The sequence below is a fragment of the Saccostrea cucullata genome, unplaced genomic scaffold (genome assembly GCF_032062105.1).
Source record: "Saccostrea cucullata isolate Sc308-1 unplaced genomic scaffold, CSIRO_AGI_Scuc_v1 ctg11799, whole genome shotgun sequence".
NCBI classification, from domain to species: Eukaryota; Metazoa; Mollusca; class Bivalvia; order Ostreida; family Ostreidae; genus Saccostrea; species Saccostrea cuccullata.
The window spans coordinates 1-15,168 of NW_026929753.1; the positions used below are offsets into that span (position 1 = coordinate 1).

General features: G+C 33.5%; 2 long non-coding RNA genes across 2 annotated transcripts; one reads left to right on the forward strand and one right to left on the reverse strand.

Moving 5' to 3' along the window:
* The first annotated feature begins 9 nt into the window (after positions 1-9).
* Positions 10-7,364, forward strand: LOC134282146 (uncharacterized). Its single transcript, XR_009995224.1, has 3 exons — positions 10-3,443; positions 3,848-3,985; positions 7,230-7,364. It is a non-coding gene; the product is annotated as an uncharacterized LOC134282146 (long non-coding RNA).
* LOC134282145 (uncharacterized) lies at positions 7,323-10,191 on the reverse strand. The gene is made up of 4 exons (XR_009995223.1): positions 9,408-10,191; positions 8,304-8,472; positions 7,585-7,761; positions 7,323-7,459 (listed from the first exon to the last, which is right to left on the reverse strand). It is a non-coding gene; the product is annotated as an uncharacterized LOC134282145 (long non-coding RNA).
* Positions 10,192-15,168: the final 4,977 nt, after the last annotated feature.

The window sequence follows — 15,168 nt, forward strand, 5'->3', positions numbered from 1 at the left end:
CTTCATAAATTGTGAATTTTATGGCCCCAGGGTCAGGGGTTCTGGTGTTAGGGCGGGGCTCTATATTGATTATATAATGAGAATGCATTAAATCTTTGAAAATCTTCTTCTCTGCTCTCATTCAAGGGGAGATAATTGGGAATTTATGAAAATTTGGTGGCATATTATAAAAATCTTCTTCTCAAGAACCACTCTGCCAGGAAAGATGAAACTTATGGGGAAATATCCTCAGGTAGTGAAGATTCAAATTTGTTCAATGACAAAGCCATAATTCATCATATTTATATGGAAGCATGCTCAGGTAGTGTAGATTCAAGTTATTTCAAATCATGACCCCGGGGGTAGGGCGGGACCAAAATGGCCGACCAAAGTTTTTAAAGATATATCATGTATATATATAGGAAAATTCTTTAAAAATCATTTTCTAAAAAATAGCAAATCCATTGTCATGGGACTACTTTTGAATTTAAACTTTACAATAAAAAACTTTTTTCTACTTTTTCCTACCCTTAGTGCTCAGGTGAGCGATGTGGCCCATGGGCCTCTTGTCTTTTTTTAGCTCACCTGAGCCGTAGGCTCAAGTAAGCTTTTCTGATCACATTGTGTCCGTCGTCCGTCTGTAAACTTTTCACATTTTAGACTTCTTCTCAAGAACCACTTGGCCAATTTTGACCAAACTTGGTACAAAGCATCCTTGGGTAAAGGGGAATTCAAATTATTAGAATGAAGGGACATATCCCCTCGCAAGGGGAGATAATCAAGAAAAGACAAAAATAGGGTGGGTTCATTAAATAATCTTTTCTCAAGAACCACTGGGCAAGAAAAGCTGAAACTTATGTGGAAGCATCCTGGGTTAGTGTAGATTCTAAATTATTAAAATCATGACCCCCGGGGGTAGGGCGGGGCAACAATGGGGAATCCAAGTTTCACATAAAAATATATCGAAAAAATCTTTGAAAATCTTCTTCTCAAGGACCATTGAGCCAGAAAAGCTGAAACTTATGTGCACATGGAAGGATCCTGGGGTATTGTAGATTTAAAAATGTCTAAATTTTGATCAGTGGGGTAGGGTGGGGATGCATTATGTATTACAAGGGAGAAATCTGGTAGAGAATAGAATGGTCAAAGCTTCTCAGGTTAGCGATGTGGCCCGTGGGCCTCTTGTGCTTAAGGTAGAATGCCACACCAACTTTTTATTTTATAGGTCTTTGAGTTATCCTTTTAAAACAAGGGTTTCAGCATTAAAAGGTCGATATTAGCTCTTAATTATTTTATATGATTTTTTTTGTATTTTTTCAAAGAAAATGAAAAAAATTAATTATATCCAACTAAGATGTTTTCGAGTTAAAAGTTTGCTGTAAATGAATGTATCATATTAATATCTGATAAAATACGTAAAGAAAGGCTGGTTGGACTTTTTAATTTTTTTCATAAAAGAAATTTAAAAAATTAAAACACATTATTTGTGAATATTTTTTAAACCTATGGTTAAAATCACCATAATGCAAGTCACAACTGAGGACAACATGTTTGTCAATCATATTTTGAAAAGAAATTGAAACGAAATTGAGAAATTTTAGAGAAATTATTTTTTTTTTATATTTGGACCTAGTTCGATCAAAATTAAACTGATCCCGATCAAAATTAATAAAATGCTAATTTACTGCCTCTTCATGTATTTACAATGAAGAAATCTATTTTATTGTCAGGTTCATTAATGTTTTAATCCTTATTACACTTAATCAGACTAGTGTTCTTGGGGAAATGTAATTATTTCCAATAAATATACAATTATGGTTGGGATCGGTTTAATTTTGATCGGGATTGGCCAAAATTAAAAAAAATTAATTTCTCTAAAATTTGGCCATTTCGTTTCAATTTCTTTTATAAATATGATTAATAAACATGTTCTCCCCAGTTGTGACTGGTTTTAAGAAAATTTTAACCACAAATTTAAAAAATATTCACAAATTCTGTTTTTTATTTTTATAAATATTTCTTTATTTAAAAATTTTTAATATCTATACGTCTTTTCTACACATATTTTATTAGATATTAATGTGATGCATTCATTTACAGCGAAAATTTTATAAGAAATCGTCTTATTTTGATGGAAATAATTTTTTTCATCTTCTTTGAAAAAATACAAAAAAATTCATATAAAATAATTGAGTGCTAATGTCGGCCTTTCAAATCTGAAACAATTGTTTAAAAAGATTGACCCACAGATCTATAAAATAATATTTTGGTGTGGCATTCCTCCTTAAACCTGTGCTAAATTTTGATTTTGCATAGGAATAGTAAACTTTATTATTATTATTATCATTATGCTTGTCGCTATCAGTAGCAAAAAATATTGTTTTAATCAGTAAATAGAGCCAATCGCAAAATACCTAAAGGATTACATTGTTTGTGACGAGCTGACGCTTTGCTTGTCGAGAACTTTAAATTCTACGTCACATTCTCGCCACATCAAAGGACTTAACCGAGATCGCGTCACTCCCACGCTAAAGTCCGTCAGCTGCAACATACAGCTTGTTTTCGGGGTTCAAAAAATGGAGTAGACAGTCCCGATGTCGTTTTCTTCAATGTTACCTTCAAAGTTTAATTTTTTTTTTTTAACCTTGAATTAAAAAAAAAGTTTTTTTAAACCTTGAATTTAAAAATTTAAAGATTTTTTTCAGTCCATTACGAATATTTTAATTGGTCGATTATTTTATTCTATTATCGCAAAATTTACTTTTTTTCATATTTGCGAACAAGTATAAAAGTCGAGTAGTGCATGATTCATTGATCATTAGATTTATAAGTTACGCGTATCAACCCAAGTCATGCATGCTGAGATTGTTGCAATTTGGTACAAAATATACTGGTGAAAAATTGATACCCTCTTTATGCGTATATTCGCGAGAAAAGATAAAGAGGGAAGGCCTGGGAAGACGTGTCTATTTACCTTCAAATTTTATCGATTGAATTTCAATTTATTTTTTAGTTTTAACGAATGTTATATGTACAAGGTACACATTAATACCAAAACGACGGAAAATACATGTATCTAATTATCATGGGCGTCGGAAGCAAATTAAGGTGGGGGCTAAGGGTAAGATTTTTTTTTACACCTCCCAAAATAACCTGAGAAGCAAAAGAAAAAAAACAACAACAACAGACACAAACAAAAACAAGGGATGTGTATTTTCCAAACACAAAACTCCTATTTCGTGGGTATACCTACGCAGCAATGTTCAATGTCTATACTAAGTCTAACTTTGGAAAAGCCACCCCCCCTCCCCCCCCCCCCAACTCTAAAATGTGAAATGTCTCCCAATCAACTATGTTCCAGTTAACTTTTTGTTTTGTTTATTTCAAGAGTTATTTCCCGTAGTTTGGCAAGCGCCATATTTAACACGTGTAATTGTGACTTTGTGACTTTGTATCCCTACAGTGTAAGTAAACTTTCATTTGATATAATATTAAGATCTAAGAATTCATGTGTTAAAACGCAAACCTTGTAATGTCAAATGTTTCAGGAATTTCAATTATTATTTTTGCATTGTCAACATGACCTGGTTTTTTGTGTAAGGCTAAGCACGTGGTTTGTGTTCAGATCATTAATCTAGTCACTGTATGCTATACTCGAGACGTCTCGAGTATGTAAATTTTTAAGGGTAATTTGATGATTTCTTGCCGATTTATTACTACTTTCTTGTGTTTATTGTTTAGTATTAGATCTATGTTAAAAGTAAAAGTATGGAAACTCGGTTCGGTTATAAATGTTACATAATATAGTCAACATTTTATGTCAGTCATTTTGTATGTAATTTCTAATCACTTTTTATGTAATTTGCAGTCTTTCACTGCACCAATACTGAATAAAGGAGATGAAGCCTTCTCAATAACTGTTCCAGTATAGAATGGTTTATCGACTTACGATGTCATAAAAATTTGGGTGCGAGTGTCCACCAGGAAAATTTCGATCAAAGTACAGGTAAACAAATCAGAGTGTCATCAGTTTCTTGTTTATTTTGAGGGAAAACTTGGGTCGGCCATTTTGGCTCCACCCTAGCCCCGGGGGTCATAATTTGAACAAACTTGGATCTACACCACCTGAGGATGATTCCACATGAGTTTCATCTTTCCTGGCCCAGTGGTTCTGGAGAAGAAGATTTCTTAAGATTTTTCTATATATTCCTATGTAAAAATTGGGTCGGCCATTATGGCCCCATCCTTGCCCAGGGGGTCATGATTTGAACAAACTTGAATCACCAAAGTTTTACATAGAAATATATATCATTTAATTTCTATAAAATACTTAGTTCTGATTGGTTTAAAAATTCCTTTGATACCTGCATCAATAAAATCTAGAGTTCGCTTGCACTAAGCGGCTGGAACTACTTTCAATTGGCAGTCTCTACATTTATATTTCCCGCTTCCAGTATACTTCTTGAAGGAATAATTAAATACTTTTACTTTATAAATATTATCCTGAATTTCGAAACCTGTCTGTTATGTTCCTGACTTATTTTCTACTTTCGTTTCTTTTTGAATTATCCGCCTTTGCAAAACAAATCAAATCGTCTGCATAACGACAATACAGTTTTGGGAAAGAAGGAAAGAAATCGCCTATATCGGCATACTTTTGTTAAATGTTTGGATTTGAGATATCTGGTATGAACAATAGACTTTTGAAGAAACGTTTTTTATGCTACCAAAGAGAGGAAAACCGTTAATCTGTTAAATTTTGGGAAACGAATGATCGAGAAAAAACGACACTGCATTCATGAATGAGGACAGATTCTTTACTATAATTTTAAACAGTCGGCAGCAGACTCTTTCAGGTTTTACAGCATTGACAGGTTGTTGTGCGCATTGATGAAGTTTTCCGTCCAAATTTTTCTTTGATACATCCATCAAAGGAAAAAATATTACATTCATTTCTTAAAGGAAAATTCTTTAAAAATCTTCTTCTCAAGAATGACAGAGCCATAATTCATCAAATTTATATGGAAGCATCCAGTGAAGATTCAAGTTTGTTCAAATCATGACCCTCGGGAGTAGGGTGGGGCCAAAAAGGCTGACCAAAGATTTACATAGAAATATATAGGTAAAGTCTTTTAAAAATCTTCTTCTCAAGAATGACAGAGCCATAATTCATCAAATTTATTTGGAAGCATCCTCAGGTAGTGAAGATTGAAGTTTGTTCAAATCATGACCCCAGGGGGTAGGGCGGGGCCAAAATGGCCGACCAAAGTTTTACTTAGAAATATATAGGAAAGTTCTTTTAAAAATCTTCCTCTCAAGAATGACAAAGGCATAATTCATTATATTTATATGGAAGTATCCTCAGGTAGTGTAGATTCAAGTTTGTTCAAATCATGACTCCCGGGGGTAGGGCGGGGCCAAAATGGCCGACCAAAGTTTTACATAGAAATACAGTGGAGCCTCATTTATCCAGACGCTTTGGTTCCCAGTCAATTTGTCCGGATATGTGAAGCGTCCGGATACATGAACCACCAGTTAAACAAGACATAATAACATTTTGAAATTCTGTTCCGATGAAAAAGTGTCCGGATACTGAAGCATCCGGATATCTGAAGGTCCACTGTATATAGGAAAATTCTATAAAAATCTTCTTCTCAATGATGACAAACCCATAATTCATCATATTTATATGGAAGCATCTTCAGTTAGTGGAGATTCAAGTTTGTTCAAATCATGACCCCCGGGTGTAGGGTGGGGCCAAAATGGCCGACCAAAGTTTTACATAGAAATATATAGGAAAATTCTTTGAAGAATAGCAAATCCATGATTGATCATGAGATTACTTTTGGATTTTAACTTTTCAATAATAAACCAATTTCTACTTTTTCACAGCTACAGTACTCAGGTGAGCGATGTGGCCCATGGGCCTCTTGTTCCTATATATTCCTATGTAAAGCTTGGGTCGACCATTTTGGTACCACCTTTGCCCCGGGGGTCATAATTTTAACAAACTTGAATCTACACTACCTGAGGATGATTCCACATGAGTTCAAATTCAACTTTTCATGTTGCATTACTGATATACCCTTGGTGGGGCATTCATGTTCTATGGACATATTTCTACTGGTCTCTTTTGTGAATAATGATGCATTTACGAAGAAGAATTTCCATTCTTTTTCTGAGGTTGACTCATCTAGTAAAGTTTCCCACTTTTCTTTTTATATGCCCGGGCCCCAAGACCATAACCTGAGAATAGACTTAAAAATCAGAGTAATTTTTTAAAGAAAGTTCAAAATGAAACAAAATTTTCAAGTTATGTTTATATCAAAATATTTACAAAACTTGCAATTTTTTAACCTTGTTCATTAAATAATAATGAAAATATTCAAAATCAAAATTTGACTTAAGTCTATTCTCAGTTTATGGTTTTGGGCCCTGATCTGAGGTGTGTATTGCTTTTGTCCTGTCTGTTGGCAACTTTAACCTCTGCCTTAACTTTTGAACCATGAGAGAGACTTCATATTTAATATGCATAGTCCTCTAATTTATGTCTTTCAAAAGACACCAAGGCCAATGACTTTGACCTTGACTGTGACTTATATGCTAAAATAGCCTATTTGAACATTAGCTATGACTTTTGATTCATTAAAGATAGGGACATCATATTTTGAATGCTTTCTCCACTAATTAAGTGATCAAATGACACCAAGGTCAATGACCTTGTGACCTTACTGTGACTTTATCGCTTTAAAAACCATTTTGAACTTTTGCCATACATTTTGAACCATTAAAGATAAAGACTTCGTATATGATACTGTAAAATCACATATTTTCGTGGGGTCACATTTTCGTGGTTTGAGGAAAAATTGTTGGTTCGTGGGGATTTGATTTCGTGGATGAAGAACTTTTTAGTAGTTGTGCATATGAAAATTAACATTTCGTGGTGGTCATAAATTCGTGGGTCTCTTCATACCACGAAAACAACGAAAATTAAACCCCCACGAAAATTAGTGATTTCACAGTATGCATACTCCACTAATTAAGCTCTTTCAAATGACACCAATTCAATGACCTTGTGACCTTGACCTAGATGCTAAAAATAAATTTTTCGAATTTGTAAAAATGTCGCCAGGTGCAAAGTGTTTCACAAACAAGTCTTGTTTTGAAGGAGTTTTAATATTTTCTGTAGAATTTTATAATACATATAAAAACCAAAAAATATATTCAAAATCAAATCATTTTTTTTTCAGTACTTTGTGACAGTGGGAAGATAGAATTTAAATAATGGACATGGCACAATATTACTGCATCAGAGATCAATCCAGGTTTACTTATAATTTGAAGAAAAACAGTCAAGTGGAGCTACATATGTCACTGCCTTAACAATATGCCAGCTTATATAACCAAGCAAGCACAGTGACCAGTTGTACCTATGATGTTGGAAGAGATCCTTAAAACCTTCCAGTACACTCATCACTACCTGCAAAGAAATAAAAATTCAAATGACATGTATCAACACTTTTGTACTTCATCTGGCTTGTATTTTCAGTAATCATTAGCCTTTATACTGTTGCTTCCTTCAAACAAAATTGCATAAGTACTAACTTGCTGGTGTAAAATGTTTGAAACAGTTTGCTTGTCCCAAAGGAAATTCTCTGCCAATTAGCAGTGCATGAGCAATTGATTGATGTCACAGTTCCACTGGCAAAATATTTGTAGCTGAATGGTGCCATATCAAACACTTTTAACAAGAACTTGGAAACATCCTAGAAGTGAGAGCATCTACAAGAAATTAAGTGAATGCTTTCTTGAATGTTAACAATGTTATAAAATGCTTGTGTACATCTTATATATATATATATATATATACAACTAATTACTCATGTAACTACCAAATATACAAAAATTAAACTTCTTTAAATTTGTTCTTGATGTTTATTTATAGTGTATTTAAATAAGTATCCAATATTTGTCTTGTTATACTGAAGGATTGTTAAGAAAATGTCGTTCGTTGAAACAAATGTGCAAACAAGTTACATTCTGCACAGATAGCTATTTTTGTGGAGAACCTATCAACATATATTTTCAATCGTTGGGATGTAATGTTAGGCAAACAGTAGGAGAATTATACCTGTTAACAAATGTATTTTATCAATCAAATTTCAAAAAGATGATTTAATAAGAAAGCAATGACAAATTTAACTAGAATTATGGTCCATTGATTTTATCACCATGGTGTGTGAGCTTTTGTGAACTTGATACTGAACTAGTAAGTTTGAAATATTGAAGTAAAGAAAAGTGCAGCCCAAAAATTTATCCTGTACCTGATTTAAAATGAGTCCCAACATCAATACTTGGAAGTTGTCAGTTGCCACACTCTTCATGAGTATAAGAATTATTGGATATGCCTCAGTAACAGATCTACACTGGTACATGTAAATGAATGGCACATTCAGTCAAAGCATTGTCCCTTTTTCGGTACCTCCTGGATCCCTGTAAAATATATGATGATAAAAGTAGATAAATGTTCCATCATAGAATGATGAATGTCCTATGGACCCAGTCAGGGCCTGTTGGAAGACACCGTTTGATTGTTCTAGCTGTGTCTGTCTCTTAATTGTAAGAGTACTAGTATTTTGGAAGGTGGTCATAAGGCTTTACAGTTAATATAAATTGATTGTACATGTGTGTTGTTTAATGTCTTACAATTAATATTGAAAATGAGTAGATACATCCCTGTGTAAATTAAAAAAGTAATGTTGGACATTTTTATTTCTGAACTATTAACAAATTAAAGAAAAACATTCTATCAGGATTATGTTTAATCGACCCTGTATTTCCGTGATTGACAAATTTGGTCACATGCATTTCCTATTTGTTTTACTTAAATTTGCATTCTATATCCCAACTTCAGCTGCCCCGTGAGCTAAATCCAGGCACGTAGCAACAAGAGGGGGGGGGGGATGCGCAACAATACATCTTCTATGGAAAATATACATAGAATGGTTTGTCCCCCTCCCCCCCCCACTTCTTACCACAGTATAGAAAAACAGTATAGTGATATCATGGAAATTTATAGTATTTTATGCTATAAAAATTGAAAGGAATTTGGTCTTGAACAAAATTGGCCACTTACACACACACCCTCCTGAAATAAGAATATCAAGTTTGGTCAACGTTTACTGGTAAGTATAAAAAACAAATCTCTCTGGTTGCCCCCCCCCCCTGACCCCGCCCCCTTTCAAAAAAGATGCTATGTGCCTGAAATCAATATATGGAACCAGTTAATCTTTGGAGAACAATTTAGTTTGAAAACAATTTCAACTTACTTTTTACTCTATAAAATGCTTGTTACCCATTTGGAATAGCTTGTATGTACTGTATGTACGTAATTAACTAAAACAATAAAGCGATTAAGCGTTGTTTACCTATCTCAATCAATCCATTTTCTCCTTCTTCTTTTTCGATAATCAAAAAACGAACGATTTAACAAACATTTCTCTTTTCCACAGAAAAATCATTTCACATCAACAGTACTAGTGATTTGAAACAATTAAAATACTACACAATCCAAGAATGACCAGGACGAATACTTAAAATACAGCAATTTAAATTGATCATACATGTACATCATTTCATATCGCATGTATACCGTGCCATGTACACAAATGGTAAATGCTATAAAATTAAATTTTTACGGCTTTAATTTATTATGGACTCTAAAAAAAAATGCATAATTATAATATAAATAATGCTCTTTTTAAACTGTTCAATAAAATTTGTGTTTTCTGTCCCCTATTGTGAACCCGTTAAACGTCGGCGATGTGTATTGCAGCTGACCGACTTTAGCGTGGGAGAGACGCTATCTCGGCTACTTCCTTTGATGTGGCGAGAATGTGACGTAGAATTTAAAGTTCTCGACAGCAAAGCGTCAGCTCGTCACAAACAATGTAATCCTTTAGGTATTTTGCGATTGGCTCTAATGATCCTTATACTTACACAACTTGCAGACGTCAAAGTTTAACAATTTTAACTCGGCTTTTAACAATTATCAATCTATCAATCACAACTTGCAGACGTCAAAGTTTACAATAGGAATATTGCGAATCCCGACCTCGATCATTTGTTTTGAAATCTCCGATAGGTGGCGCGACCGCTATCCTTCAGATACGAAGGATAAAATATATCCTCCAAAAACGGAGGCCGCCCAGACCTGTTGGCAACACATGAGGAAAGCATATGTACCTGAATGTTGCCTCCAGCAAGCTCAAGCCTGACCCAGACAACGAACCTACTGTATGCAATGTAACAAAATGCTATTTCATATTTCATTATTGATTTTACTAGTATTGCTCAGTTTGTTATAAGCACTGCTAATTAGTAAATTTTTTTTTTTTCAAAATGCAAATTTGAATGTATCATTAATTATAGTCTTGAGTTTAATGAAGCAGTGATTGAATTCTTTTTTTGCACACTGAAGCATGGAAGATAAGCAGTAAACTAATTTTTTAATTGTCATGAAACTTAAATAGTTAAACATGTATGTACAGGTTTGATTCTTATCCGTAAACTGACTCATTATGATTCAGAGGCCCTGGAGCAAATATATCCTAAGAAAAAAAGATTAGAACAAGTTGAAAGGGAATTTATTCGGTTCTTTATTTTTATGGATTTTCTTATGAAAACATATAGTCATTTAAAAAAAAAACGTATTCGAATAAGCAATTTTTGGCGATAGATTTAATTTCATTTGATAATTTAAGAGCTATCTTAAAAGTATATTGATAGAGCGTATGCAGTTTCCTTTTATATAAAATAATATTATACTATGAGAAAACTACATATATAGGGGCGCCAGTTTTGTCGACGTTTCCTTCCTGATTTTGTTTATTTTCTGCTGGTAATGGTCCAAATATCTAAGGTTGAAGATTTGATATCAAATGTATGTCGACAATTTCTGCTATTTACTCGTCCATTATGCAGAAAAATGTTATATGTTTCGGTTAGAATAGCATTAACAGAATTTTTGCCTTTGATGCCACATGACCACTTGACTTTGATGTCTCATGACCACTTGACTCGACATTTTCAGTGTAAATCTTTTTAACACTTAACAATAATTGTCCCTGGTACTTATATGTATAACTTGCATTACTGTTTAAACCCCCCCCCCCCCCCCCCGATATAACCAGCACGAACACGGGTCGCCATTTAATGCCGATACTCATGACAATAAGGCAGTCAGGTGTAACGAATCTGGAGAGTATATCCTAGTGTTCAAACATCGTAGATAATGACAACTTCATATAACTTAGTATATAATAATACCGTAGACCGTAAAGATTAATCGTCCTTTCTTAAGTATTGAGAGACAATTAATACAATATATCCAATCATGTAAAATGTTTTTTGATGTTTAACTTATATCAGGAAGTAAGTCATGAGTTATAAATGTGAAATAGAAATATTTTTTACACAAAAATATACTCAATCGTATGAAGCCGATGCAACGGGAACGTTTAAATAACTGTTATGGTTTTAAATTCTATTTTGATTTTAAGTGGAAGATGAAAATATAGATTAAGAATAAAGTGCACGAGAATATATAGACATATAAAGATTATATTATATTAGGAGAGGCGAGAAAAATCATTTCCGTATTATTATAGTCCAAACCAAAACAAACAATTACCACAGGAGATTATTTTAGTACTTATGTTAGTTATCTTCATAAACATTTTCTTATTTTTTTTTTAATAATTTCCATAAGTGTCAGGTTCTCCTCACTTCGCTCAACCAAGAACAGGAAACGAGGCTTCAGTAGAATGTAGAATGAATTGTGTTGAAGTGTTTGAGTATCAAGGAAGGATTGTTGACGTTTTACATACCAGATATTGCTTGTCAACTGTACAAAATACCTAATTAAGAAAAAGAACCTGGATGTTCACATATATACTTTTTACAACAGGGTGATGAAGCAACATAAGCAGAGATCGATAGTAAGGCTTCAGTGTTTCATATTGCACTCTGACATACAAACAGTTTGCAATATTGAGTATAAATGATATTTTGATTTGATCCACGTATGCGCACTATTAGGTATATATAAGGAAGTTTTCGAGGATTCATAAATCACGAATATTAATAATTTTTAGATTCTGGGCATTTATAGTAGTGGTAAGTAGAATTATTCTGCAATTTATACTCATAGAAAATACGGTGTGTGCCTTTTCGTTCAAAAATTAGCGTTGTTTTAATGCCTTTATATGACTTTTTTTAAAAATTAAAAGTAACAATTTCATTTAACATTATACACACGTCGTAATTATTTATAAGATCCTAATATTTAGACACACTATAGTATATGTGTAATGAAAAGATTCTAATATTCGGTAGTATATTATAGAGGAATGTTTTTGTTGTTCTGATAGAATCAATCATATCTTCATGAAAGATTTAAGCCATTAAGTTTTTCATTAAATTTTTCCGCTATCGCACGATCATGACAAGGAGCACACGGCGAGTGCAACCGGTCAGCAGGGGATACTCAGTCCTCCATGACACCTGATCCCACCTCTGATGTTTTGAAGGTCCGTGTTTGCTCTGCTCCTTTGTTGTATCGTCTAATGGACTTTGATATTGAATACTGTCGGCTATCTCCATATCCTCCCTACTATCATTTTTTTTCTAGTTAATATCAAAATATGAAACCAATATGTCAGCATTTGTGGTTTCTTTTCTTTCAAGCTCAGTAGAATTCATCGAATCGACATAATGGAATGAAAGTTATTATTATTCTGATATTTATGTTCCCCAAACGGAGTTTGGGAACATATTGTTTTTACTCTGTTTCTTATTATGTTCCCCAAACGAAGTTGGGGAACATATTGTTTTTACTCTGTTTCTTATTATTATGTTCCCCAAACGAAGTTGGGGAACATATTGTTTTTACTCTGTTTCTTATTATTATTATTATTTTTCTTCTTCCTGGGAAAATTTTGTCCACGAGTGATCTTGTAAACTACACATCCGACTAAGGTAAAATGTTTTTAGGGTCAGTAGACATGTTATGTAGAATTGCCGAACGAGGGTCATTTTGCGCGCACGTGCTTGCAAGAGCGCGCACGTGCAACACGTGAAATGACCAATATAATGGATATTGCTGTAACTTTTCTTTTTCTTGATGATTTTTTTTGAAACTCATAATGTAAGGATACATTAGTAGTATAGACAAGATGACATGGTCAAAATAGCAAGATCTCACGCGCATGCACGTGCACTTCGCTCTGATTGGCTGAAACAAAAGTCTCAATAACTTTCTTGTTTCTGGTCATAATCTTTTGAAATTTTGGACATAGTCCTACATTATAAAGATCTACAGCATGATTTATAAAAATTTTCATGAAAGCATGCGCATGCGTGCGTGCTGCAATCTGATTAGCTGAAACTTTAAATGGCTATATCTCCTTTGTTTTTTGACGAAATGCTTTGAAATTTAAAAACAGTCATGCGTTAAGATATCCTAAAATATGATATAGAAAAAAATTCATGAAATCACGCGCATGCACGTGTGCTGCAATCTGATTGGCTGAAACTTTATATAGCTATATTTCCTTTGTTTTTTGACGAAATGTTTGGAATTTTAAAATATATTCATTTGTTTAGATATCCTTCAATACGATAAATCGTATAAATCGATAATTATGAAATCACGCGCATGCATGTATGCTGTAATCTGATTGGCTGAAACTTCAAATGGCTATAACTCCCTTGTTTTTCAACCAAACAGGATCGGATTTAGAGAATAGATAAATATAAGGGACTCCTACAAGAAGGTGTAGTCATTATGGACGTGCTTGCACGTTAAATGAGTAAAATTAAAAATACACTCGAAAGAGTGAATTTTTTAGTACTTTTGGATTAAATGCTTTGATATTAAGTATATTAAAATTTGAGACAGTGTAGACAAGATAATATGGTTGTTACGCACAAGAACACGTTTGCAATGCCTATTTTTAAATATATTTTGTATTTTTCTGGGAAGACCTTGATTAAGTCTAAATTCCATAAAGTATTTCTTATCTAATAGAGATTACAGGCCTAGGAATATGGCACCAAAAGGGAGTTGGGGAGCGTTTGGGGAACATCTGTAACGGTCCCCGTTACAATTAGCACTAGTTATTATTATTATTATGTTCCCCAAACGAAGTTGGGGAACATATTGTTTTTACTCTGTTTCTTATTATTATTTTTCTTTTTTCTTCTTATTTCTTCTCCGGTACTTTTTTGTCCGGAAGTGTTCTCAGAAACTGTTCACCAAACTAAGTCAAAACCTTTTTAGGGTTAGTAGGCATGTTGTGTAGATGTGCTGAACGAAGGTCATTTTGCGTGCATTCGCATGCACGTGCGGGCGCGTGCAATGAGTAAAATGACTGATATATTTAATATGGTTGTAACTTTTAAATTTTTTGATAAAATGTTTTGAAAATCATTATATAAAGATATATAAGATGTGTAAATAAGATGACATGGTCAAATTTGCATGAACTCACGCGCATGCACGTGCGCTTTGCTCTGATTGGCTGAAACAGAAATCTTAATATCTTTTTTTGTTTTATGATGAAATGCTTTGAAATTTATAACATAGACATGCATTAGGATGTACTACAATATGATATATAAAATTTTTCATCAAATCACGCGCATGCACGTGCGCTGCAATCTGATTGGCTGAAACTTTAAATGACTATAACTCCCTTGGTTTCCAACCAAACAGCATGAGATTTAGAACATAGATAGACATAAAGAACTCCTACAAGATGGTATGGTCACCATTCACATGCATGCACGTGCGTGCACATGTGCTTTGCTCTGATTGGCTGAAACAAAAATCTCAATATCTTTTCTGTTTTTTTACAAAATACTTTGAAATTTAAAACATAGGCATACTTTAAGATGTCCTACAATATAATATATAATAATTGTCATGAAAACACACGCATGCACGTGCGCTGCAATCTGATTGGCTTAAACTTTAAATGGCTATAACTCCCTTGTTTTTCAACCAAAAAGGATGGGATTAAGAACATAGACAGACATAATGGACACCTACTACAAGGTATGGTCATCATGCACGTGCGTGCACGTGCAATGAGTAAAAAGTGTAGACAAGATGATATCGTCATTACG